This window comes from Bos indicus, chromosome 16 (assembly GCF_029378745.1).
Source record: "Bos indicus isolate NIAB-ARS_2022 breed Sahiwal x Tharparkar chromosome 16, NIAB-ARS_B.indTharparkar_mat_pri_1.0, whole genome shotgun sequence".
Lineage (NCBI taxonomy): Eukaryota > Metazoa > Chordata > Mammalia > Artiodactyla > Bovidae > Bos > Bos indicus.
The window spans coordinates 2,441,147-2,467,955 of NC_091775.1; the positions used below are offsets into that span (position 1 = coordinate 2,441,147).

A 26,809-nucleotide genomic window follows, 5' to 3' on the forward strand; every position below is an offset into this window, starting at 1 on the left:
CCAAGTGAAACTGAAAGTGCAGTTATGTAAGCTATCAAATGTCTCTCTTGCAAATGTCTAGGCACAGGGATAAGTTAGACATTACTGCTACCTATGTAAACAGATGCAATTGCAGCCACATCCTCACGGCAAACATCACTGAACACCTACTGTGTGTAAGACACCAGGCTGGGAACTAACAGAAGAGCACGAGGTGCCCTCAGCTGAGCTTAGTACAAGAGACATCTATTTGGTGCCTACTACTAAACCCTTATGAAATGCCAGCTACTAGTTATGTGACCCTAGCAAGTGAGTTTTCTCACCTGAAAATGGAGTAATGCAAATATACTTCAGGGGGTGAGTAGTTAAACTGTAGTGCATCCCTATCAGGGAACACCACTCAGCAACAAAGAGGAGCCAACTACTGATACAGGGAACAACCTGACTGAACCTCAAGGAAACTGTGCTGATGGGAAAGAAGCCAATGGCAGAGGATATAAACTGCATGATCCCATTGATGTAACATCTGTGAAATACCACAACAGAGATGGGGGACATGTTAGAGGTTGCCGGATGTTAGGGATGGGGGTGTGTAGCTATGAAGGTAGCAGCAGGGAGCCCTGTGACCGTCCAGTTAAGGATCCTGACTGTGGTGGTGGTTACACAAAGCTACATGCACGATGACATATGGATAAACTGAATTTCATCAGTGTCGGTCTCCTGGTTTTGATATGGAACTGTAGCTACATAAGATGTTAATGTTGGGGGAGGCTGGATGAAGCACACTCAGGAATTCCTGGTACACTTCTTTGCACTTCCAGTGAATCCTTACTTATTTCAAGACAAAATGTTTTTCTGAAAATAGGGTATATAGCACCTACAGGATAAGGTTATTTTGAAGTTCAATGAATTAATATAGAGCACTTCACAGAGCATCTACAACATGGCAAGCCTTCATTACCTGTTGTTACTTCTTCCTGCCAGTTGCTGGGAGAACCACATCAATAAGTCACAGAGACCTCTGTTCTCAAGGAGCTTCCAATCCAACAAGATAGGAAGACACGGGAAAGAGATTTTTCATATGGCATGCTGAGTGCGCTAGTACAGGGAAGAGGTCTCCAGGCTTCGGGGAAGCTTTCCTGGGAAAGATGTCACCAGGGCTGAGTGCTGAAGCACAGGGAGAGCCGACCAGGTGAGTGTGCGTGAAAAGCACCCAGGCAGGGGGAAGAACAGAGCAAAGCTTAAGGTGTGGGGCGGCAGAGAAGGGCATTTAGGGGGCAAAGAGCAGTAGGGAGACACTGCAAAGCAGGCAGGAGCCAAGTAGGGAGCTGCGGATACCCCGGGAGCCCGGAACCCTCCGTCCGGAGATGGGCATGGAGGCCACTGTCCCATGCCCTCCTCAGCCACCTTGTCCTTTCCTCCGGATTCCCCAAGCACTCTGCTCCTGGGGTCGCCAGAGCCTGACCGGTCCCACTGTCTTGCACTGAACGAGGGACCCTAAGAGCCTGGGAAAGGTGAGAGGCCCGTGCAGGCTCCGCAGAGCCCACTGGGATCGCCCTGAGCCACGCAGCAGGTAAATCTACACAAACCAGATTGCATGTCACTTTCCAACCCACCTCCTCCCTCCCCACCCATGTAGGTCTGTCTGTTTTCTTTGGTACCACTCCTTGCATTCCTATCAATAACCCAGAACTTGTCTCTTTTTAGAATACAAGCATGAATGGAGCAGGGCAGAGAGCACAGAAGTGGGGCCACACTCACTAGGTTTGAGCTTGACTCTTCGCTGACCAGCCCCATGGCTGCAAGTAAGCCACTAAACCTTTCTGAGCAGTCGTTTCCTCTGCTGTGAAACAAGTGATCATAACACATACCCCAGCTTCCTCACAGGGGTGGCTCAAAGGCCTTTAAAAAACACCATGATGACATATGTGAAAGAGCTTTGTAGGCAGAACTATTGGTGAAGGAGTCTACCCCTCTGGCTGGAAAATCAGAGTAAATCTTCTTTGAAGCTAGGCAAGGTCTTTAGCTGGTGTAGGAGGGTGAAGGGAAAGGAGACAGGTACATCAACCCTGCTTCCTTTTACAGTAGAACACAGGTAAGGCAGTGGTCATCTGGTCTACCAACACTGCATTTGGGGTTGACTTTTCCCTTCACCTTTTCTCATGAGATCCTTTTTGTATTTAAAGATCTTTCACTAAACTCCCCAAATAATTTTTGTATACCTAACCTGTGTTACAAAAGTGAACTTAACGGCCAGTGTGTCTCACGGGGTCACAGTCTAGTGGCAGAGACAGACATTTGTCCAACAAGCACCCAAGCATACAGGACACTATGAGTGTGTTCAAGAGGCCTGAAGAAATTCTGGAGGCACCCTGGGGAAGCTTTTTTTAAAGAAGAGTTATCTGAATTGAGATCTGAGGGCTAACTAGAATTGAGGGAGAAGTATGGAGTGGGAAGAGTGACGCAAGGCCAGGGCACAGCATGTGTGAAAACCACGAGTCAAAAAATTTAGCAAAGAATGGCAAGAAGCCAGTGTGCAGAGTGCAGAGCATGAGGGTGTAGGGGTACTGGGAATCACTGGGGAGTTTCGAGAGGAGGGAAAGACTGGGGCCAGATCAGATCTGCGTCCATAAAAGAGCATTCTAGCAGCTATTTGGAGACCGGGTTGGCGAGGGCAGATGCAGACACTCGAATCAGAAGGGGGTTCCAGTGTCCTAGGCAAGAGGTGAAGGCAGTGTGGAGGGGAGTGTGTAGATGGGGAGTGGGGGACATGGGCGCTGTTCCAGAGACTGGACAGGGCCTGTGGGTGGACTTAGCAAGTCCATCCATAAAGGGGTAAAGGGAAGAGTTGACCACGACTCCCAGAACAGAACTGGCTTGAGGTGGTGCCATTCAAAAACCAGGCAACGCTGCAAGGGGACCAGGCAGGGGAGCGGAAAGGCAGTGGAGATTTAGGAGGACCGTGACTCTGTCTTTAGATATGCCACGTCTGAGGTTTCTCGAGACATCCCGCTTAGTCAATTAGGCAGATGGACACAGGGATATGGAAGTCAGAGGAAAACACGCAGGCGAGACACCCACCTGCACAGGGCTGATAGTACAAGCCTGTGCGGTCATTAAAAAATACCTTGAGCCAGACTATAAGCAATGCCAACGCTGAGAGGCAGAAAAGGGAAGGATGAGTCAGCAAAGAAGACCTGGAATAACCAGGAAAGCCAGGAATAGGGGGTCAGAGAAGCGGAGGGAAAAGAAGTGTCGGAAAGGAGTGAAAAACAGTTCTGAGAACTAAAAACTGTTGCCTGCGCTTAGTGCCATGGAAAGCTGTTTCATGGAGGCGGCGGCGGCCAGGCAGAGCCGGGAGAGGGAGGGGCGGGAAGGCAGAAACAGAGAGCCAGCGCAACCAGCCAGTCCTCTCAAGCCGCGCGGCCCCTAAGGAGCAAGGGGGCTCGTGTTGCCCCACGGCAATGCTGGGGACGCTTTCTGTTGTGGTTGGAGTCAGGAGAGGCATGAGCATGGCTGGGAGGACGTTCTGAGACCAGAGGACAGGGTGTGCCGCAGTCGGAGCAGGAGCTGGGCCGCGGGGGCCACACCGCCTTCCCCTCGGCTCAGACAGGTGGGAGGAGCAGGGCTGGGCCATGGGGGCCACACTGCCTCCCGCCTTGGCTCAGACAGGCAGGAAGAGCAGGGCGAGGCAGAGGCAGGTGGGCTTCCGGGCTTGATGAAAGAGTTGAGGTTGTCCTCCTGACGCTTCTGTGTCTCTGTGAAGTAGGAAGCGAGGTCTTGAGCTGAGAGTGAGGGCGTAGGTAGAGTTTGGGGAAGGAAGGTGTGAACTAGTCATCGTGGAGAGTTGAGAGGGAGATAACCATAGGAATGTGGTAGGAACACCAGGCAGTTCTGCAGGGTAAGTTGGGTTGGCGATGGTGAATTTTTACGGGTCCCAATCTGCCTCATTTTGAGTCTTTTTCTAGCAGATTTGTTGACTGGATGCAGGCAGAAAGCAGCAGATAGCGTGGTTAATCCAGAACTGGGACTCTGCCAGTTCTGGGACAATAAGAAGACAGTCAGGAGAGTTTAGGATATTGGCAGGAGAGTTCTTAAAGTGATGGAACATGGAATCTCTCTGGATTCAAAGAAGAGTAGGCAGATGAAGGTCACGGATGGCAAGAAAGCAGAGGTGCCAGTGGACCGAAGACTCTAGAACATAGGTCCCAAAGGACCCACGTCCATGTGAACCAAAGGTCTCAGTGAGGTTAAAAATGGCTGCGTGGGAGTCTGAGATAACAAGCTGGGGGGCTAGGAGGTGGTGGCCAGAAAGCAGGGGACTCCATCAGGTGACCTCCAGGCAAGGGAAAGATCCCGTGTGTGACCTTGGGAGTGGCCGGCTGAGGGGGAGGCCCGTAAAGGGGCTGATGGGCCTGGGGGTAGAACTCATTGCCCATTGAGTCACTGAGCTCACTCCGAACAATGGACAGACTTGTTCCAGGGGAGGATGGCTAGGGGCAGATACCAAAGGCTTCTATGAACAAGAGGCGCTTGGTGATGACAGGGGGAGGTGGAGACGAAGCCTAATTTTATGAGATTTGGGGAAGAATGGTCTCTTAGGGGAATTACATTCCCTTGCACCTTAAGTACTTTCTCCAGAGTGGAAGGTCAGAAAGGAAAGCGGAAAGAGTCTTGAGAAGAGGCAACAGATCGAGCACAGGGCCAGAAGTCAAATGAACACCAGTCCTGATGACACTTACATGCTGTGTGGCCTTGGGTGGGTCCTTCCCCCTCCCCAAGCCTCAGATTTCACATCAGTAAAAATAGGCTGGGGAATTGGCTAAGCTAGTGCTCCCCAATCCACATTAGGGAGCCCCAGGTGGGTTACAGGCATGCTCAGACACGGATCCCCCCAGCCCCGAGTCAGAGTTCCTGAGCCGCTGTCATCATGTCTGTGTGCTGTTCCGTGCACAAGAGGGTGGGGAAGCGTGGGCCAGACTCTCCAGGCCCAGCCGTCTCAGTGCTCCATCTCGGAAGGGGCTGTGGGGAGGCCCACGGAAGAACAGACAGACTCCGGCTGCAGGCAGAAGCCCATCTGCTGGCAGAGACGGAAGCCAAGTCCCCAGCTCCCTCCTGCCCCCTGCGCCTCCCTCCCAGCAACAGCTTGAAGGGCTGGGATCTACCCAGCTGCCCAGGTGAGCCGCAGCTGCATCTGCTCCTCTTCCGTCCTGGGCCTGGGGGTCACCAGTGGCCCTCTCAAGCCTCCACAGCAGCTTCTGGAAGTGGAGGTGTGACCTCCTCCTGGCTCCTGCACAGACTTCCCGGTTCTAAAAACAGGCTCCGCACTTCCAAGGAGGCAGGCAGAATGTCTCACGGTACCTGACCCAGAAAGAGCCTTCACAGTGCAGACCGTTCTCCTGGGGCCAGCCACTCCTCAGAGACCCACAGGAGGGCACTACAAGGCTGACCCTGGGCTCCCCTCTCTCTGCACCAGCCCTCCTCAGCACCCCCCACCTCCTGTCCGACGCCAGTGCTTAGGGACTGCACAGGCAACTTAGCCATGCCCTAATCATAATATTAGGAAAGACCGCCATCTGGCCCAGGACTTTGTACACAGTAGGTACTTGGTAAATATTTACTGAATAAATGAAGACTCTTTTCAAATACTTAAAAAAGAAAACCTTACCAAGCCCACCAGAATTGTTTAAATTATTGATCACATTGCTCCTATTTATTGGTATAGATAAAAGATTATATCTTAAATTCTTTGATAATTATTGGTGCCAGGGGCTTCCCTGGTAGCTCAACTGGTAAAGAATCTGCCTGTAATGCAGGAGACCCTGGTTCGATTCCTGGGTCAGGAAGATCCCCCTGGAGAAGGGAGAGGCTACCCACTCCAGTATTCTTGGGCTTCCCTGGTGGCTCAGACAGTAAAGAATCTGCCTGCAATGCGGGAGACCTGGGTTTGATCCCTGGGTTGGGAAGATCCTCTGGGGGAGGGCATGGCACCCCCCTCCAGTATTCTTGCCTGGAGAATCCCAATGGACAGAGGAGCCTGGCAGGCTACAGTCCATGGGGTCACAAAGTCGGACACAACTGAGCGACTAAGCACAGCACACTACATGCCAATTGTTGAAGGGTGAGCTGGCTTCATTTCCAGAACCCTGTGAAATGGGTCTGTTAATCCCATTTTACAGATAAGCAAACTGAGTTTCAAAGAGAGGTTATGAGATATGTCCAAAGTCATAGAAGTGGTAGACAGTGGCTCTGGGACACTAACCCAGATACATCCAACTTTAAAGATGGTGTTTTTTTCAACACACCAAGCTACCTCTCACCTAAAGAGACCAGAATGAAGACAGAAGTGAAGACGGTGGCAGAGAAGGGTGAAGACTGTGCGGCACACAGGCAAGGCTCCCCGCTGCCTTGCCCGAGGCAGCGGCTTCGAGGCTGGGTAAGCTTTGCTGAAGAGAGGTGCAGAGAGTCAGGCCCTTGCTCATCCCTCCCACTTTGATTGCTTGGCTGGATCGCCCACTGCCTATGCGAGCTGGCATCCCACTTAGCACGACCTGGCTTGGTTCTCTGAGTGTGTGAGGCCAAGACGCAGCAAAGACCTGTCGCCTCCCCACAAGGTGGAGAGACTCTCTGTCTAAGAGGGACCCTTGTTCTCAGGGCCCAGGGAGCACGCCGGAGACGTCAGAAAACAGAAATGGTCTGACCTGCACGGATGGACATGGCTGTCAGCCCATGCCTGCCCGCCACTGCCTGACAGGTGAGCAGCTGTGCTCCACATCTGTCTGTCCATCTGCATCTCAGGGGCCTGCAGAGAGCTGATGCTCCTCAGAGAGGGGGGCCCTGGACCTGAAGGACCTCCTTTGCTGCAGGTGTTAATTAGTAGAGAACAGGAAGGGTGGGCTGGGAAGGAAAGCATGCCTCGATTGCCATCCCAAACCTGAACCCCCTCCCCACTGCCAAGCCCCACTCTGCTCCCCCACAAACGCCCCTAGCTCTGCCTGCCAAGCTCTGCAAATTACCACACATGCCAATAAGTCATTAGGAACCAGAACAGCAAATGTGGGGTTGCCATGGAGACCAGCACCGGGAGCTGGCAGCCCCGGGGACCGGCCTGTGGCCCCGGTGTGCTGCACGCAGGGCTGGCAAGACTGAACCGCCCAGCAGAAGGGAGAGGCAGCCCCAGCAGGCGTGGGCTGCGGCGGGGTGGGAGGGGTGGGGGGCGGGGAGGAGTAGCGGGCCAAGCCCCCCACCCTCCCCCAGGCCCTGCACGCTGCCAGAGGGCAGGAGCAGCCGGGCCAGCAGGTAGCCCCTCCCTTCAGAGAGCTGCCGCTCTGCCCGGAGGAGGTGACGAAGCACATTCGGGACCAGCCCCAGGGAGGAAGGCTGACACCGGAGCAGCTGGCCCGAGTCTGGAGGAAGAAGCCCGAGGGCTGAAGGCAGGACTATGCTCAACCACCCTCTCCCACCTGCCTGAACGAGGTACTCACATGCGCTTCAGCCCAGGGCTTAGCACACACATCCACTGGCCACAAACAAGTGAGTAGATGGGAATGAACGTGGTCAGTACCCGAGATCTCTGACAGGATAGGAGCAGGTCCTGGACTGAACACCAGTCTAGGGGGACTCTGACAAAGCCACTTCTCTCTGGGCCTCGATGTCGTCATTGGGAAAATAATCAGACTGTGTTCCAGACACAATGTATCTCAAAAAGGCTCTGCGGAGCCTCTGAGTTCTGGAGCGATTCCTCCAGTCGTGGATCAGGAGGAGGCTGAACAGTGGGGCTGTGGCTCAGCATTGCTCTAGCTACAGCAGCCGGTATTAATTTCCTGTTGCTGCGGTAACATACTACCACACATTGAGTGGTTTAAAGTAACATAATTGTCTACAACTCGAAATGCCAGAAGTCCAAAATGGGTCTCGTGCGTGTGTGCTAAGTTGCTTTAGTCATGTCTGACTCTGCAACCCCACGGACTGTAGCCCATCAGGCTCCTCTGTCCACGGGATTCTCCAGGCAAGAATCCTGGAGTGGGTTGCCATGCCCTTCTCCAGGGAATCTTCCCAACCCAGGAATGGAACCCGCGTCTCTTACTTCTCCTGCATTGGCAGGCAAGCTCTTTACCACTAGCACCACCTGGGAAATCCAAAATGGGTCTCACTGGGCAAAAATCAAGATGTCAGCAGGTACGTACTCCTTCCTGGAGTCTCAGGGAGAGCCTGTTTCCACACCTTTTCCAGCTTCTTGAGGCTGCAGCATTCCATGGCTGACGGCCCCTTCCACCTTCCAAGCCAGCAATGGCCAGTCTTCCTCACATCTCGTCACTCTGACACTGACTTCTGCCGCCTCCTCCACATTCAAAGAACTTGTGATAATAACACGGGGCCCACCTGGATAATGCAGGATAATCTTTCCATTTTAAGGTCAGCTGATTCACAGGCTTCATTCCCTTTGCCCTGTTACATAACAAATTTACAAGTTCTGCAGATCAGGAGGTGAGCATCTTTGGGAGGCCATTATTCTACCTACATACATATAGCTTTGTTTTGAAAAATGGATCAATTTCTAGCAATGTTTGAAGCCACATGACCAGAAGACTCTCAGTTGCCATCAGTTTTAAATGCTATGACCTGGACACCTCCTTTTCTCCCTGGGGGACCCTTGCAAGGAAATTCAGAGGAACTCTAGGGCCTGCCCATTCAGAGTGAATGCTGACAGCTTAGGCTGTCCCGGCAGGGCATGCAGAGAGGTAGGTCTCTGTCCACCAGAAGAGCCCTGTTTTGGGGAATCCACCAGTCTCAGCTCTTTCCTCTCCCATCCCTCTGTATCCACATATTACCGCATCACCCTGCAGTCATCTGTTCTTGTTTTTCCTTCCGGTCAGGTCGGATGGAGTTGTGTGCGCAGTGTATCCAGGCGTGCAAGTGAATGACCTCCCCCATCAGACCGGGTGATCCCAGAGGCCATGTCCTTGCTTCCTTTGCGCCCCATTACCCATTCCCATCCCTCAGCACTGCATCTCGTGCAGAAGGTGTCCTGATCTGATAGTCAAGAAGAGATAGCACCCCTTCTTCCCTCACTGTGACCTCAACACTGTCCCCCTCCTAAATCCATCCAGAGGAGCCCCCAGATGATTTGTAATAAACTCAAGAAACAGCACCCAAGTTCAGAAAGCAAAGGTCTTAGAATCTCCCGGCTAGCGCGTCTCTAGGCCTCTTGGGATCAACACTGGCCCCGGGGGAGACGGTGGCCCTCCCATACAGCATAACCTCTGTTCTCAACTCTGCAAGATAGTCCCTGCCAAACTGCTGGGACCCAGTGGAGCTGAGTCAAATTCTTATGAGAAAGGTACCCTGGGTATTAATCACGGGTTTTTTGAGTTTATGAAAATTATTCACCCTCTCTCAGCCTTTCTTCCCCCCTGGTATCAACCGATGGCTCATTCCCATTCCTACTTTTATCATGTGCCTCAGGGAACCCCGGAGGAGAAACGTGATACAGGAGGGGAAAGTTGTTCTTTGGAGGTGCGGCCCTGGAGAGATTGAGGAGAAGAGGAACTAGCAGTTACTGAGCTTATACTCTGGAGCAGGCACTCTACACAGATTAGCTCATTAGCTCACTTGGTTGAGAACCAGGGCTCTGGAGTCAGAGACTGGGGGCTGAATTCCGGTGCTGCCATATGCTGGCTGTGTGTGGCCTCAGGCAAGTTACTTCATGTTTCCCAGCTTTAGTTTCCTCAACAGCAAAATGGGAGAAAATAACATCTACTTCACAGCATTATGTGGATTAAGTGGGATGAATGCAGCAAAGCTTCTGGCATATCACAAGCACTTAACAACTCAGATGTGATCATTAACAAGCCTATGAAGTGGGTGCTATTGATTCAGATGTAGAGATGAGGAGACTGAGGCTCAGAGAGGTAAAACGCCCAAGGGCATTCGGTCAGGGAAGGGATGTTAAGCAGCTCTGGTTACAGCTCCTCTGAACGGCAGGCGAGCTCCAGGCGCAGGCCTGCATCCTGGAGGTGACAGTGCTAGGCCCTTCTTCCTCAGGCTGCCGGGGGCCCCAAGGAGGAAGAGCGGACCACTGGGCAGAAGGCTTCGCCCAAGGGACGCTTGGCTCTGGGTCGGCCGGCATCCTGGGCAGGGGAGGGCACCACCAATGATCCCACCCCACCCCAGGGCTCTCTCTCTCTTCACACTCCAGAAGGAAGCCCGACCCCCAGGACCCAGGCAGCCTCTCTCCAGGACAAAGAGAAGGATGGGGGCACATCTGGGCAGAATTTCATTTCCATTTTGTGCTCTCTATTCGCTCAGTCATGTCCCATTCTTTGTGACCCCATGGACTGTAGCCCACCAGGATCCTCTGTCCATGGGATCCTCCAGGCAAGAATACTGAAATGGGTAGCCACTCTCTTCTCCAGGGGATCTTCCCGACCCAGGGATCAAACCCAGGTTTCCTGCACTGCAGGTGGATTCTTTACTGTCTGAGACATCAGGGAAGACCCCATTTCACTACACATTAAACTACTGTAATGTTCTAGGAGTAATCCACCAAAGAGGAGCCTAGGCAATGACAAATGAAGAGAAGTTGGCTGCAGACGGGGCAGAAAAATGGAGCTCAAGGGAATTGCAGAGAACCGAGTCCCGAACATGAGGAGGCTGGGGGCTCATGGATGGGCCCCAGACTGTGAGACAGCGGGTCCATGAAAATGACCAGAGAGCTGGGACTGGGGATGAGAAGAGCAAGAGGTTCCAAGGGACAGAGAGCAGCTGGCTCTGCAAAGGAGAGGCCAAGAACACTAAATGGCTGCCCTCCTGTTCCCCAAGAGCATAAAGGGGACCCAGAAACCCAGGTGATGGGAAAGGGCCACTCCAGAGACAAACGCCTGCCCTTGCAGCTTCTACACCCTCCCCTGGCCTGGCCACCCGTCCCCCCTCCCACTCCACAAGCTCTCCTCCAGAGAGGAGTCCTCTCTGCAGATCCAACCACCACCCTGTTTTCCAGGCGCAAATCCGCTGCACCTCCTCAGGGAAGTATATACTCCCACACAGAGCTCACAGTTCTGATAGCATGTATAGTCTAAATCACACAGTTTAGTGCTTGGTTTTAAATACGGTCTGTTATTATTCCCTCTTTATTTCTTGCGACTGTAAGTTTTGCCTTTCCAATGACCGGGAGGTTTCCTCACCAGTCAAGACCATGTCTACTGTTTCTTTATCTTCTCTCCCCTCCACCCGCTATTGCCTGGGAGGCTGTGCCCTTCATGAGACAACTTTTTGGGACAGTGCAGATTGACTAAACCAGCTTCAAGGCCTGGAGAACTTCCTTTCCACCTAGTAAAACACTGAAATGGATGGCCCCAACCTTGGGGTTTCAAAGGATCAGACCATACCACCCCCTGCCCTAAATGCTGCAAAAACTCCCCTTGCTCTGAGAAAAAAACAAACTTCCCAGCCCAGCTCCACCGCTCACCAAGATCTGGCCTCCTCAATCCTGCTAGGCACAGCCCTGCCTCCAAGACTTTGTACCTGCGCCTTCCTCTTTCCTCATGTCACTTTCTCAGTAAGGTCAGCCTGTACAAAGCTACACTTTCCTCCTCTAAGACTCTTCTACCCCCCTTCCTGGCTTTATTTTTCTTTTTAGCACTTGCCAACTTTCTATTAGGTTGGTACAAACATAATTGCAGTTTTGGACTGACTTTTAAATCATTATAACTAAACTCAAATACTCTCTTTGGGATTGGAATGAAACTGACTTTTTCCACTCCTGTGGCCACTGCTGAGTTTTCCAAATTTGCTGGCATATCGAGTGCAGCACTTTAACAGCATCATTGTTTGTGTGTTAGTCGCTCAATTGTGTCCGACTCTTTGCAATCCCACAAACTATAGCCTGCCAGGCTTCTCTGTCCATGGAATTCTCCAGGAAAGAATACTGCAGTGGATTGCCATTCCCTTCCCTGGAGGATCTTCCTGACCCAGGGATCGAACCCTGGTCTCCTGCGTCGCAGGCAGATTCTTTACCATTTGAGCTACAGGAAAGTCAATCATCATTGTTTAGGATTTTAAATAGCTGGCATGTCATCACCTCCACTAGCTTTGTTTGTAGTGATGCTTCCTAAGGCCCACTTGATTTCACACTCCAGGATGTCTGGCTCTAGGTGGTGATCACACTATCGTGGTTATCTGGGTCATTAAGATCTTTTTTGTACAGGTCTTCTGTGTATTCTTGCCACCTCTTCTTAGTATCTTCTGCTTCTGTTAGGTCCTTGCTGTTTCTGTCCTTTATTGAGCCCATCTTTGCATGAAATGTTCCCTTGGTACCCCCAATCTTCTTGAAGAGATCTCTAGTCTTTCCCATTCTATTGTTTTCCTCTATTTCTTTGCACTGTTCACTTCAGGCTTTCTTATCTCTCCTTGCTATTCTCAGGTACTTTGCATTCAGTTGGGTGTATCTTTCCTTTTCTCATTTGCTTTTCACTTCTCTTCTTTTCTCAGCTATTTGTAAGACCTCCTCAGACAACCACTTTGCCTCCTTGCATTTCTTTTTCTTGGGGATGGTTTTGGCCACCGCCTCTTGTACAATGTTACGAACCTCTGTCCATAGTTCTTCAGGCACTCTGCCTACTAGATCTAATCCCTTGAATATATTCTGCACCTCCACTGTAAAATCATAAAGGGATTTGATTTAGGTCATACCTGAATGGTCTAGTGGTTTTCTCTACTTTCTTCAATTTAAGTCTGAATTTTGCAATAAGGAGTTCATGGTCTGAGACACAGTCAGCTCCAGGTCTTGTTGCTGGCTCAGAGAAAAAGCAAGGGAATTCCAGAAAAACATCTGCTTCTGCTTCATTGACTATCCTAAAGCCTTGGACTGTGTAGATCACAACAAACTGTGGAAAATTCTTAGAGATGGGAATACCAGACTACCTCCTGCGAAATCTGTATGTAGGTCAAGAAGCAACAGTTAGAACTGGACATGGAACAACAGACTGGTTCCAAATTAGGAAAGGAGTATGTAAAGGCTGTATATTGTTACTCTGCTTATTTAACTTATATGCAGAGTACATCATGTGAAATGCTGGGCTGGATGAATCACAAGCTGGAATAAAGATTGCTGGGAGAAATATCAACAACCTCAGATATGCAGATGATACCACTCTAATGGCAGAAAGTAAAGAGGAACTAAAGAACTTCTTGATTAAGGTGAGAGAAGAGAGTAAAAAAAGCTGGTTTAAAACTCAACATTCAGAAAACTAAGATCATGTCATCTGGTCCCATTACTTTATGACAAATAGATGAGGAGTAAGTGGGAACAGTGACAGATTTTATTTTCTTGGGCTCCAAAATCACTGTGACCAATGACTGTAGCCATGGAATTAAAAGATGCTTGCTCCTTGGAAGAAAAGCTATGACAAACTTAGTGTATTAAAAAGCAGAACATCACTTTGCTGACAAATGTCCATCCAGTCAAAGCTATGGTTTTTCCAGTTGTCATGTATGGATGTGAGAGTTGGACCATAAAGAAGGCTGAGGGCAAAGAATTGATGCTTTCGAATTGTGGTTTTGGAGAAGACTCTTGAGAGTCCCTTGGACTGCAAGGAGATCAAACCAGTCAATTTTAAAGGAAATCAAACCTGAATATTCATTGGAAGGACTGATGCTAAAACTGAAGCTCCAATACTTTGGCCACCTGATGTGAAGAGCTGACTCACTGGAAAAGACCCTGATGCTGGGAAAGATGGAAGGCGGGAGGAGAAGAGCGTGACAGAGGATGAGGTGGTTGGATGGCATCACCGACTCAATGGACTTGAGTTTGAGCAAACTCCGGGAGATAGTGAAGGACAGGGAAGCCTGGTGTGCTGCAGTCCATGGGGTTGCAAAGAGTCAGACACAACTTAGTGACTGAACAACAACAGGGTCAAACACATCTTTATTAATCAAAGTAGGAACCATTATAATCAACACAGTTTTGCCAATGAGAAATGTTTGCTTATTCCTATGGCATAAAAATTCATGCTTTGGGATTCAACCAGCTCTTGGAAAGCTTTTTCTGCCTCCTGCTGGTCGTTTAAGTGTTTTCCCTGCAAAAAGTTGTCAAGGTGCTTGAAGAAGTGGGTTGGGGAAAGGTCAGGTGAATATGGCGGATGAGGAAAAACTTCGTAGCCCAATTCGTTCAACTTTTGAAGCCCTGATTTTGCGATGTGGGGTCGGGACTTGTTGTGGAGAAGAACTGAGCCCTTTCTGGTGACCAGTGCCAGCTGCAGGCGTTGCAGTTTATGGAGAATCTCATGGGTTAGCTGGGCATACTTCTCAGATGTTCACCGGGATTCAGAAAGCTGCATTGGCCTGGCAGCTGACCACCCAACAATGACCATGACCTTTGTGGGGGGCAAGTTTGGCTCTGGGAAGTCCTCTGGAGCTTCTTATTCCAACCACTGAGCTGGTTGTTGCCGGTTGTCATATAAAATCCACTTTTTGTAATATGTCACAATACAATTGAGAACTCGTTTGTTGTTATTGTGTAGAATAAGAGATGATGACACTTCAAAATGACAATTTTTTTGATTCAAGGTCAGCTCATGAGGCACCCGCTTATTGAGTTTTTTCACCTTTCCAATTTGATTCAGATGTCAAATGACCACAGAATGGTCGATACTGAATTCTTCGGCAACTTCTCGTGCAGTTTTAAGAGGACCAGCTTTGATGATCCTCTCAGTTGGTTCTTGCCAACTTCCAATGGCCGGCCACTGTGCTCCTCATCTCCAAGGCCCCCATCTCCTTTGTAAATCTTTCTGAACCACCACTGCACTGTAGGTCCATTCGCAGTTTCTGGGCCAAATGCACTGTTAATACTCTGAGTTGTCTCTGCTGCTTTATGACCCATTTTGAACTCAAGAAAATCGCTCAAATTTGCTTTTTGTCTAACATCATTTCCCTAGTCTAAAATAAATATAAAACAAACAGCAAGTAATAAGTCATTAGCAAAAAACCATAAAGTGAGAAATGCACGTTAAAATGATGTATAACATAACCACATTTATTTAAGAATATATTCCAATATCAATAGGCAAAGTTCGACAGTGTAAAACTGCAATGACTTTTGCACCAACCTAATAATACATAGCTGACTACTGAACGATGTGGGGTTTGGGGCACTGACCCTCTCTCTGCACAGTTGAAAATCTGAGTTTAATTTATAATCAACCCTCTATTTTGCAGTTCTGTATCCACAGATTCAGCCAAGCATGTTAGGGGTAATGGAGTGCTTCAGTATTTACTATTGGGGAAAAAAAAATGCAGTTAAAACCTGTGTGGTTCAGGGTCGACTGTATTATTTATTTACTGTATCCTCAGACAATAACGGCTTCCCTGGTGGCTTAGAGGTTAAAGCACCTGCCTGGAATGTGGGAGACCCAGGTTCGATCCCTGGGTCGGGAAGATCCCCTGGAGAAGGAAAATGGCAACCCACTCCAGTACTCTTGCCTGGAGAATCCCATGGAGGGAGGAGCCTGGTAGGCTACAGTCCATGGGGTCTCAAAGAGTCGGACACGACTGAGCAACTTCACTTTCACTTCAGACAATAAAGTATAAACTCTGTAAGGGTGATGATCTCTGGTTGCTCAGTTATTTGTACCCAGTGTCTGACACAGGTGCTTCATAAATACTTGCTGAATGAAGACACCCAGCACCACCCTGGTCTGAGATGGCCGAGGCACAGCTGTGCTCAGAGCAGGACAATGGACAGGAAATTCTGTAGGGTGTAGGTTCTCCCTAGATGAAAGTGAAGTGAAAGGCTCTCAGTCGTGTCCGACTCTTTGCAACCCCATGGACTGTATAGGCCATGGAACTCTCTAGGCCAGAATACTGGAGTGGGTAGCCTTTCCCTTCTCCAGGGGATCTTCCCAACCTAGGGATCGAACCCAGGCCTCCCGCATTGTAGGCGGATTTGTTATCAGCTGAGCCACAAGGGAAGCCAAAGAACACTGGAGTGGGTAGCCTGTCCCTTCTCCAGCAGATCTTCCTGACCCAGGAAGCAAACGGGGGTCTCCTGCATTGCAGGCGGATTCTTTACCAACTATCAGGGAAGCCCAAGGGTTCCACAATGCCAACCCCAGGCCAACTCTGGGCAAGCACCTTCTGTTTGGAGGCCTGGAGCTGCGCGAGCCCCAGTGACCTTCATCTCATTGGGAGGGCTGTCCAAGGAGAAGGCGGAGGGTGAGGGTGAGGACCGGGCAGAGCCAAGTGTCAAGCCCCTCCCCTCCACACGCACAGCGCTTACGCTTGCAGCCTGCCCATCAGCTGCCCCTGTGTTCGCTCCATCTCCTGGGCATCACCACCCCTGTCCTCCCAGGCCACTTTCGTCGCCTGCCTCCAATGCTCATTCTGAGAACACTGTGTAAAGGAACACGGCCTTCCCTGCCTTTCCTCTCTCCTTGCCCCTTTTCTTCCCACTCTGGTAGGGATGAGGGAAGACAGACCTGCTTTTCCTGGGGGACCCATGCTGGCTGCCTAACAACCGCTGCCCCTTCTTCCACATGTTTGCTCCTGGAGGCTCTGCCTTGCAAGATATTTGCAAAAACGATGTTTGCTTGTTCTTGTTCTTCCCAACACACAGGAGTCTCCCTTGTAGAGACACCCCACTGGCAACACTAATCGCAAGCTTTCCCCCACCCACCGCCGTGTCTGGACTCTGCACTCTGCTTCCCTGGAGCCACTGGGAGCAGACCTCTCCCAGAAGTCACCTCTGCGTCAGCCCCACTACTGTGTCGGTCCCCAGGGACTGACTCTTAGGGTGTAGCTCCTCTGAGGTCACTGGCTCCATGTGGCCCCTGAAGCACTTAGCTGAAGCAGAAGGAAAAAATGTTGGTTCTCCAGGAGCTGTCATCTGAGGGAAAAAAAGGGAGACCCTCCTTGAGGATCCCTAAAGTGGGGCAGGCAGTCCCTAGCCTGGACAGGACTCGGGGGGCATCTTTTTTTTTAATCTTTTTAAATTGAAGGATAATTGCTTTGCATAATTTTGTGGTTTTCTGTCATACATCAATAAGAATCAGCCATAGGTACACCCAGATTTCCTCCCTCCCATCTCCCTCTTTTGGGGAGCAGCTTACTGTAGGAAGGAGTGGGGAGAATGGACAGGATGCCACCAGGGCACCTCTAGGCCCAGGAACACTGGGTTCTGGGGGCGTAAGGAGCAGGAGCCCTGCAGTCAGAGAGAATGTTGAGGCCTCCCTCAGTTTTTTTCTAGCGACACGTCCTTGAGCAAGTTACTGAACCTGAGTCTCAGTTTCCTGGTGTTTAAATTAGGGATAATAGGAGGACCTACCTAATGCGGTACTTTTTGAGGGCTTAATGGAAAAATGTAGGTAAAGCACGCGGCACTGTGCCTGGCACATAGTTAGTGCTCAATAAATGCCAGCTGCTATCATTAATGCCATCACAACGTGTGAGGTGGAGGCTGAATACCAGTCAGCGCCCCACGAACCCCTCTGTCTGCTCTTCATCCTGGAACTTCAAGCCCATCAAACATTCAGCAGCAGGGAAGGTGTGGGTGGAAGAAATGTACAGACAGAAACTGAATTCTAAACCAAGCCTGGTTCAACTCACCTTCTAAGACAGGCTCTCAGGCCAAGGCATCTCCTGGGTCCCCGGGAAGAGCAGGAAGCCAGAGAACAAGGCCTGTGGCCGCTCTGGGTTTGGAGCAGAGACTGCTTGACGAAGGCTTAGAGCAGTTAAGATGCCACGGTCACGAGACCAATCCTAGCAATCTTAGGGGTGCACCAGGTCCCCGGCCCAAAGGCCAACTGTTTGAGGCTGGCGCGTGTTGGGATGCTCTGGGTGACCTGCCAGCCCCACCGGAAGCCCAGCTCTGAGCACTGGAAGCAGAGGCTGCAGTGGGATGTGTCCAAGGGGCTCCTGCCCTCCATAGAGGGCAGCACGCACGCAACACGGCCCCCTCCACATGCAGTCCTGAGCGCCGGGGCCTTCAGGCCCGCTGCCTCTGCCTGGCTGACTCCTCTTCAAACCGTGCCCCAGTATCATGGCCTCCAAGGTCCGTCTCGTAAACTGGAGACAGACACAGTCACCTCTTTATCTGAGATCCCTGGATTACAGCACCTGTCTTGTTACTGTAAGACTAACTGCTGTATGTGCTTAGTCGCTCAGTCGTATCCAACTCTTTGTGACCCCGTGGACTGTACCCACCAGGCTCCTCTGCCTACGGGATTCCCCAGGCCAGAACACGAGTAGGTAGCCATTCCCTTCTCCAGGGCATCTTACCCAACCAGGGATCAAACCCAGATCTCCTACATTTTAGGCGGATTCTTTACCCTGGGTTGGGAAGATCCCCTGGAAAAGGGAATGGCTACCTACTCCAGTATTCTGGCGTGGAGAATTTCAGGGACTGTATAGTCCCTGGGGTTGCAAAGAGTCGGATACTACTTGAGCGACTTTCACTTGTACCATCTGGACCACCAGGAAAGCCCTGTATTATAGCACTTGTTTCGTTACTGCAAGTACATAACTACTCCACTTAATAATGCTAAAAATAATATTTATCTGGCGCTTACTGTGCCAGGCACTGTTCTAAACTCAGGACATGTATTAACTCATTCAATCATCACAATTCTATGAAGTAGGTACTGCTATTATCCCATTCATACACGAGGAAACTGAGGCACAGAGATGTTAGAAAACCTGCCCAAAGTCACTCAGCTAGAAGTGATGGGGCCTGGATTCAAGCCCCAGTGATGTGGCTTTAGAACTCCTAGAAGGCAGGGGCAACACCTGCTGTGTTTCTATCCCTTGCACCTAGCACTGGGCTGAACGCACAGCAGGTGCTTAGAAAAGATGGGCTAAGCGTGTGCCTGCATACGGCTAACGTGGCGAACGTTCTAGCCTCTGAGCTGTAGGACAGAGAGACCAAGCCCCTCCAGAAAGTATCAGATAAAGGCATCCTTCTTCACCCTCTCTTAGCAAGTGCACCATATCCTGCAGTCTGTCCTGCCAGCTGTGTCTTTTCCTGCATGTCTCCTGCCTTTGTCTGTTCCTTGGTCACTCTCCCCCTTTCCTGTCCCATTCAGCCTCCATCCATCGGCCCTGTCCTTCCGTAAAGTTCTTGCAGGCTTGAAAGCCTTCCACGCTCATTCTCTGCCTTAGAGCTTTTCTAGAATCCAGACTTCTCCAAGGAAGCTGAGAACACCAGTGACACTGATTCATTAGACTGGCCACGGACCAAGCTCCTACACACAGACCCTGAATGAAAACAGCGATCTCTGCGTACGTGCTGTGTGTGTGTGCCTGCCTGTAGCTTGTCACAAACCTGTGTTGGATCAGGAAGATCCACTGCCCTCCCTGTCTCTTCTCCCAGGGTCCCAGCTCCTCCAGGAAGCCTTCCCTGATCCCTTGAGAAAGCTTATGCATGCAACCATTCAGCAAATCTTTATATATCTTAATATTCGGAGGAGACAAGGCATGCTTCTGAAAAGTTTGGTTAAAATGTGACCTTCAGAGAACTGCATAAGTTACCAGATGTCACAAACACAGGTGCCAAACGCACTGCAAAGATGCAGTGATTTCAAAACGGAGACCTTTGTGACCCGGGACAAGAGGCTTATCCTCTACGGTCCTCAAGTCCTCAGTTATAAAGCAGATGATAATCCAAAATTTAGAAGGTTATTAGGAGGATCAAATCAGATAATTTTTGTAAAGTTCCTGACAGACTGATGCTTAGTAGGTACTCAGTAATAAATGCTTCTTTCTCCCTTCTCCATCTAAGGCACCGGCTTTCTATTCAGCCGTCCCAGATAAACGATGAGACATGAACTGATCCATCCTTGGAGGTCAAAAATGTCTTAAGGACAGGATGACCTCGGTCTGTAAGCTTTGCAGTACCTGGTTTATTGTAAGGAGATGCGCCTGTCACATTAGAGGTTACTCAGTATGATAAAGATGACAATTTACTAGGACTGTTCACGCCCCTCCCCCAGCAACACAAGTAATGGGTAAAAAGCCTAGTGGGCAGAGACTTGATCAGCTGGGAGGTCCAGATACAAATTCAGCCCTGAGATATAAAGGTGTAATGGCTGTATCCTCAGCTCCTAAGATAGTGCTGAGCAGAGTAGGTGCTCAATAAATTGCTGAATGAATGCTTTTTTTTTTTTTTTAAACAATGGATTTTCCTTCCCATTTCAAATTAAAAAGAGAGAGAGGGTAGGAGGGGCAAATGCCCCGGTACAGGAGTGATGCCAGGGAAATGCAGCTGCCAGGCCGGCCACCCAGGCTCCGCCCCTGCAAAGGGGATGCAACAAATCTACCAGCGCAGGTGTCCCCATTCCGAGGCTCGGAAGCCAGGAGTCCATGCGCCGCCCTGCTTGTGGCTGAAGCTGCAGGTTACAGAAGAGAAGGGAAAAGGTGCAGACAGGCCTGGAAGGGAGGGAGGGAGGGAGAAGTCTGGGGAGAGGAGGAGGGTGAGAGAGGAAGGGGAACACTGTTGGTGAGGGGGAGAGGAAGAGACTCCTGAAGCGACAGGAGGAGCACGGTGGGGGGGGAGGCACCGGAAATAAGGATGGGGAGTGGGTAGGAACTGTGGAGAGTTCCAGAGGAAATCTGCTGTCTCAGCCTGGGTGGAATTCTCTTAGCGAGACTTCTGAGTTCCCCCTGCCACTCAGCGTCTCCTCTGGGTTGGGCTGTGCAGGGGGAGGCTGTAGATTTGGGGGTGCCCCTAGATGCCAGGTGTCTGCCAGACCCTGGGCAGGTCCCAATCCTGAAGCCTGAGGCGTTTTGCTCCATCCTTTCCAAACAATGAGGTTTCACCCTAGGTCTAGAGGGTGGCCCCTCCCCAGCCACCATGGGAAGGAGACTCAGTGTGAGCCAGCCCAGGGGAAGGAAAGGTATCCAGAAGGCTCAGACCCCTCGCTGGTCTCTCTTTCCATCTTCTCCCCACAAAGGCACCTGGCCAGCCAGGAAAGTGGGTCAGGCCGCTCACATGTGACTTTCTTCTAACAACAGGCAAGGGGGCCTCGGTGCCCTGTACACGACCCTGCCCACCCCATGCCCAGCGCTCTTGTTGGAGGGAACTTTAAGGAGCAGTGGGCAGTGGGAGGGGATCCGTGCCTTCTCATTCAGGAAGAGGACATGGGCCAGAGCCCATCCCAAGCCGTCAGGGAAGGGGGAGCCTGCGGCTATCAGGGCGCATGGAAAGACCCAGATCTTCCCATGATGATGGCCAAGCTGGCAGGGAGCCACCTCTACCCCCTGACCTGGGGGAGGGGGGTTTGTTTCCTCTACCACCCACCTTCTGGGGTCTTCAAGAAGAGGGCCCAATCGGCCCATCTCTATCAACCGAGCGCTGCGCCCAGCCCACCCCCTCCCGACCCTGCCGGTTGCCCAATTAGAAGCTGCGTTGGCTCCAACAGATGGGAGCTGCGGCAGGCTGAAGAACAGAGCACAAAGCCCAGCTGACATTTTCCTTCCTGTTCCTTTGGTGGGGGAGGAAGGGCAGGGCCAGAAGGGGGGCACAGCAACACCCCCGGGCCCCCGCTCCAGGTCCCAGTCTCCCGCACCTCCGGGGCTTCTCGGAGCTCAGTTTCCCCCCACCCGGCGGCGCCCCGCTGGCGGGGCAGCCGGAGCCCGCGCCGCCCTCCGCCCGCAGGACGAACGCACCACCTGTGGCTGGCCCACCCTCGGTCGGCCGGCGGCCGCGGCGGCCCGAGCCGGCCCCTCCTCCACGCCGCAGGTCCCCGCGCAGAGGCCGCGCACAGACTCCGGCCGCCCGGGAGGAGCCGGGCTCCGGGCTCCAGAGACTTCGGACCGACACAAAGGCCACCTTGGACGCCCAAGCTCCAGGGAGGGCAAGTCCGCAGGCTCCGGAGCCCTCCCTGGCGAGTCCGCCCCCGTCACGCCCCCCCCTAACCTCGCGGCCCCCCGACATCTCGGGGCCCCCGCTCTGCCCAGCCACAGTCTGGGGCGGCTCGGACCTCTCCGGGTGCATTCAGGCTCGGACGCCCCTTCCTCGGGTCCAGCCCGCGCGGCCGGCAACCTTTCCGGTCTCCGGCCCTCCTTCCCTGCCCCCGCGCGGCTGCCCCCTGCCCAAGCCCCCGCTCCCCAGCGGGCCCCCCGGCCCCCGAGGTCCACCAGCGAACCGCACACTCACCCCGGGCGCCGTCTGCTGCCCGCGCACCGCTCGGCTCCCGCCCGGGCCGGGCTCAGGGAGGCCGCGCGCACAGGCCGGGGCGGGGTCGCGGGCGCCTCCCCGCCGCGGAGTTTTCCTGGGAGTGGTCCCGGGGCAGAGCGGGGTGACGGCGCCGGTAGAAGCACCCGCTCCCCGCCCGCGCCGGGCCCGCGCGCCGGGCTGGAGGGCGGCGGCCGAGAGCGGCGCTTCCTCCGCCCTCCGCGCGTTCGCGGGTGCGGCCGGCAGGCCCCCGCGGCGCCCGCGCCCCTCCGCGCGCCCTCCGCCCGGCCTCTCCTCGCCGCTGCGCCGCGCCCCGGCCTCCCCAGCCCGCGCCGGGCGCCTCCTCGCCGTCTGCCTGCCGCGCCGCCCCCTCCCTCCAGGCCCGCTGCCGTTTTAACTCCTGAGTGGCCGGCGGCCCGCTCCCGACACAGCCCGCGGGAGGCGGGGCCGGGCCGGATGCTATGGCTGGGCCTCCGGGGCTGCGGAGCCCTTGGCGCCTTCAGACGCAGCTCTGGTCCGAAAGAAGAAGGGAGATCCGAGAGGGGAAAGGGGCCGTTCTCATATTGCCTCTTACTCCCTTGCAAAGGAAGACAGAAGGGAAATCCAGCAGCTTCTAGAGGATAGGTGCAACTCACAGGCACAGCATTTTTGCCTTGCACGGTGCTGTTACCCCTTTCCCCCCAAGTTAACAGCGGACTAAGGAACGCAAAGAGTGGGTTAGAATTTGTCCACAGGCACAGGCGTCTCTTATCCTAAAGAACAGTGTGCAATATACACTCCACCCCCGCCAGTTCCATACCCTTCTAGCATGGCCCCGTGAGCTCGGCAGCTCTGACCTTCTGGAAGGTTCCATCCTGGTCTTTAGCAAGGTGTCCATCTCCATAGGTGTTAGGAACTGGCAAGCCCACTCAGGGGCTTGGCTTGGGCGAATGCCCCCTCTCCGGGCCGAGGGTTGTGAACAGTAGGAAAGGAGAGCAGGGCGCTGAAGGTGGTGCTCGGCTGCTACGTGGTGGTTTACAAAGACTGGGTCACCACCCTGTCAGAGCTTAGGAGTGTGTCTCCTGCTGCGGCCAACTGCTTGAGTCCCATGCCTCAGTGGGGCCTTTGACCTGGACCGCTCAAAACAAGCTCAGATCCATCACCAGAGCCTGCAGAAGCAACCATAGAGAAGCAGGTGGGCTGGAGCCCAAGGGATGGGGAGTTCTGCCAGGAGCAGCATCCGGTCTTCCTTCCTCCATCCAGGGCTTGAGCTCAATGCCTCCTGTGAGCTTCAGAGAGCTTTTTCGCTCTGCCTTCTCCAAGGGCACAGCCAGTGCTAACTCCGTGCCTGGAGGCTTTTATCAAATCAAATCAGCCTGAAGGTCTGTATGTCCTGTATGCACAGAGGGGGTTCTCACCTTCTTGTATTCAGTAAGCATGTATTAAGTTCCCATTGTACCTCCTAACCCACTCCCATGCCATGCTCTCCACCCCTGCTGTGGGGCATGATGGCCTCTAGGAGCTTAGAGGGACAAGTTGGAACTACAAGAAACAATTTTAAACATTTCAAGGCAAAGGAAGTGCCATAGAAATACAGAAAGAAAAGGCTCTTACAGGTTAAGGTTATTCAGGAAAGCTTTTATGGAGGAGGTGAGCTTCAGGCTGAGCCCAGATGGAGGAACTGACAGAAAACAGGGGCCAGCACATGCAGGCAAGTGGAGACCTCAGAGCGGAGTGGGTTGCTTGGAGGGCAGGGGGCAAGGGAGGGAGTTTGTGGAGCTACTACTGGATACCAGGCGTTTTCACACGCCCCGCTCATTTTATCCTCTGAGTTGACTCTTACACCTCCCTTTAACAGACAGCAGAATAGAGGCTCAGAGAGCTTAAGTTCTATAGGCCGAATCTGAACCTCTTCTTGGAACCACAGTGCCCTTGCTGTAACACCATACTGGGTCTGCAGAACAAAGAGCATGAATTTCCAGGCTGAACAGTTTAGCCTTGGCCCAGTACACAAGTGATTGGGGATAAAAGAAGCTGGAAGATGGGAGGCTAGAGAGAAGGCTGTTAGTGGAGCAAAAGGGAGGGGAGCAGTGAGACTGGAGAGTAAATGCAATAGGCCTCTGTAAGATTTGGTAGAAGTCTGACACTGACTGAGTGAGTGAAAGGAGTCAAAACTTGACTCTAAGCTTTTGAGCAGGAGTGTTGGAGTCCCTTGTCAGTTCACCGTCCTGAGGGACAATGTCAGTGTATTCAGGCTACTCTTAAAAAGGAGGAAATGTCACCAGCTCTTTGCCAGCTGAGCGACACTCCAGGGCCCCAGCCCCTCAACACCCATCCATGCTTCGTAGTGTGTCTCAGCTCCCCACCCAGATGGGGACTTCTGGAGGCTGAGACTTCCCACGGAGCACTGAGTCAGGACTAGTGGCTCACAGTTCTTTAGTTGCTAAGTCAAATCTGACTCTTTTGCGACCCCATGGACTATAGCCCGCCAGGCTCCTCTGTCCATGGGATTTCCTAGGCAAGAATATTGGAGTGGGTTGCCGTTTCATTGAGGAGCGAACCTGAGTCACCTGCATTAGCAGGCAGATTCTTTAGCTCTGAGCTACCAGGGAAGCAATGCCTTATAGTAGATGCTCAATAACTGATAATTAAAGAATAAGTGGGGTGAAAGCAAGTAGCATTGCGAATTGGCTGTTTCTAAGTGGCAGACCTGTAAGACGTGTGCTGGGTAAGGATAGGGAATTGTATTGTCTCAGGGCAGAGGATAGGGGAGACTTCTTGAGCTGACTCCAGATTCCTTACAATCCAATGGAGCTGAGCATTGGTTTCAAAGCCTGAGGTTTGAAACTCTCCTCATCACTTTCTCTTTCTTCGGGAAAAGTGCTTTAACTTCTCTGGGTTCCAGTTCTTTTCTATGAAAATAATTCAAGTAATAGCAGTTAATACTTCTTGAACACCTACTACATGTAAGGCATATTTATGCCTCAGCTCATTGAAAATTCCATCAACCCTAGGACTCGAGATAGGAAGACAAAAGAGGTTTAAAGTTATGTAACCAGTACATAATAGAGCTGAGATCTGAACTCAGGGTATCTGATGATAGAGTCCCAACACTGAACCACTAGCCTGCACCGCCTCTTCAAGATGAGGGGATACGTGTGTCTGGCAGTGAGCATGTTACCTGGCATATAGCACATTTCAGTAAACGGTCGTCTCTCTCTCTCTCAACTCGTTTTCCATGGTTTCCATTCTGAACCAGACACTTTTCTGGGGAAAGATGGGCACTCAACTCAGTCCTTTGGAAGCTCTTAGGTAATTTCGCAGGAGATTTAATGGCCTGGTTAATGACCTTTTGCCCTCCAAATTTAATCTCTAGGCTTAGCTGTGCCTCACTACTGCCAGCAGCCTGGAACTCTGTGACCCCAGAGTGTCTTGGGAGAAGGATGCCGGGACTACACACCACTACAAATGATTCTCAGCTCAGCTCCACTTGGCTCTTTAATGTAGGGGTCAGAGACTGAGCTGGAAGCATGCTATTTGTGTGGTGGGGGGCAGTGAGAAGAGGAGGGATCCTCCTGGAGCCTGGCGGTGAGCCAAGTTAGAGAAGGGAGGTTGGAGGGTGGTGCCACCTCTTTCAATGAAACCCCCACTGTTGTAGCCTCTGCTCAGCCCCCACCTCAGGAAGCCCTGAATGAGGCCCTTGGAGTCGTTGAGGACTGTTGTCCCACCAGTGACTCAACTCAGTAGAGACTGTGGCCCCAGAGCGGTGGTCCTCAGGCTTAAGTGTCAGCTAGAGCATGTGTAGAAATGCAGCCTCACAGGTCCTACCCCAGAGTTAGATCCTCTAGTTCTTGGAATCTGCAGTTTGGCAAACTCTCTAGGTGATTCCGATTCAAGTGGCAGATGAACTCTGCTTTGAGACACTGGCCTGGAGTGTCCATCACTCTCTGATCTCTCTCTGCCTGGGCACCGCAAGTACAGAGCCCTATGTTCTGGCTGTTGGGGAACACCAGTGAAAAGAGAACACAGGGTCCCTGCCAGAGGCAGATTCACGATGAAGCTGATGAAGTTTCAGCTTTATGGTTGTTCACTTGAGGGGATGAGGGGAGGGGAGGTCAGTTTACAAACAGCAAGCATTTTTATCCAAGCATTTCTGGTGAACTGAATGAAGAGGTATCAGAAGAAAGGGATCTGAATTTCCAAGGTTCACATACATTGTTGTGATCTTTCTAGTTCTAAAGAAATGAAACCATTGGGGCTAATTTTGTATTTGTTCTTTTTCTTAAGAGGGCCCCACAAAAACTGGATCTTCCCCTGGCCCTGCCTTCAGGGAGCTCCCAGGATCCACACCCTTGGAGCACAGAGCACCAGAAAGGCAAGAGGACACTGCAGATGGCCGAACTCAGGGAACTGCAGGGAGTCCGCAAATGTATCTGGGGTTATATTTCTAGAAAAGATATTGCAGGCAAAATGATGTAGGTTGAATCTGTTTCTGCCCAGAAACAATGTGATGATGGAAATTACAATCCTCACCAAAGTCCTGGTGCCCAGCTTTTTAAAGGAATACGTATAAACACCATAAACATCATATTTAATGAACTTTAAATGATACACCTGCACTCTGTATTTGTTAAATTGACTTTGAGTATATAATATAATATAAAACAGCTAAACTGGGCAATATGATAA

General features: G+C 51.8%; 1 protein-coding gene across 2 annotated transcripts in view; it reads right to left on the reverse strand.

Moving 5' to 3' along the window:
* Positions 1-22,403, reverse strand: part of LRRN2 (leucine rich repeat neuronal 2) — a 61,254-nt gene extending 38,851 nt beyond the window's left edge. For both annotated transcript variants that reach the window (XM_070767778.1, XM_070767777.1), the window contains exon 1: positions 22,124-22,403. The gene's annotated coding sequence lies outside the window, so the exon portion shown is untranslated. The remainder of the gene's footprint in view (positions 1-22,123) is intronic.
* Positions 22,404-26,809: the final 4,406 nt, after the last annotated feature.